General features: G+C 44.4%; 1 protein-coding gene across 1 annotated transcript in view; it reads left to right on the top strand.

The window, feature by feature from the left end:
- The window catches only part of NDRG3 (NDRG family member 3), a gene marked incomplete at its 3' end in the record, with an annotated part of 55,525 nt that continues 54,818 nt past the window's right edge, over positions 1-707 (top strand). The window contains exon 1 of the mRNA XM_017859064.1: positions 1-52. The remainder of the gene's footprint in view (positions 53-707) is intronic.

Here is a 707-nt window from a genome sequence, read left to right as displayed (position 1 = left end):
ACTTTGTCACCCCGGCTGGAGTACAGTGGCACGATCTCGACTCACTGCAAAGGTGATCCGCCCGCCTTGGCCTCCCAAAGTGCTGGGATTACAGGCATGAGCCACCATGCCCGGCCATGTCACCTCTTTAAGCCTTAGTTTCTTCATGTCTGTAATAGCCATGATGGCAGTGCCTCAGTGTTTTAGCTCACGGTGCCATCATGATATTCCAGTGAGATGTTAAATGTGAAGGTGCTCTGTAAATTGGGAAGTGTTGTAATGATTACTCATATATCCACTGTTCAAAGGTATAAAGAGAGAGGATGTGAATCTGTTTGCTTAGGAGCTCTGCTGACTACCTTCCCAGCTGGTCCCCTAGCCACTTCTGTGGCTTTCTAACCATAACTGCTTCAGCATCAGCTCCAGCTGACCCCTTCCAGGTTATTCTCTCCAGTGTGCCTCCTTTGTTTGTTGCCTTCATTCTGTTTTGGTTGTCTGTCTGCAGTCTTGCCAAAATCAAAAGTGATCGACTCTGCCCCTAGAATACTAGCTAGTGGCCTGGTGTCAGCACATCCTGGCAAGGCCTGACAAAGGCCAAACATGGTCATGGGAAAAAGCTATAAAACAAGACAGCTTGCAGTTTCAAAAGCCAGTAACTTTCTTATTGTTCTTATTGTCTTTATTAAACTAACAAAGAAATCTATTTTATTTATATATATATATATATA

Source organism: Rhinopithecus bieti, unplaced genomic scaffold (assembly GCF_001698545.2).
Source record: "Rhinopithecus bieti isolate Rb0 unplaced genomic scaffold, ASM169854v2 scaffold_38981, whole genome shotgun sequence".
Classification (NCBI taxonomy): Eukaryota; Metazoa; Chordata; class Mammalia; order Primates; family Cercopithecidae; genus Rhinopithecus; species Rhinopithecus bieti.
Note: the sequence above shows the minus strand (reverse complement) of the source record. Positions and strands in the feature narration are given on the sequence as shown.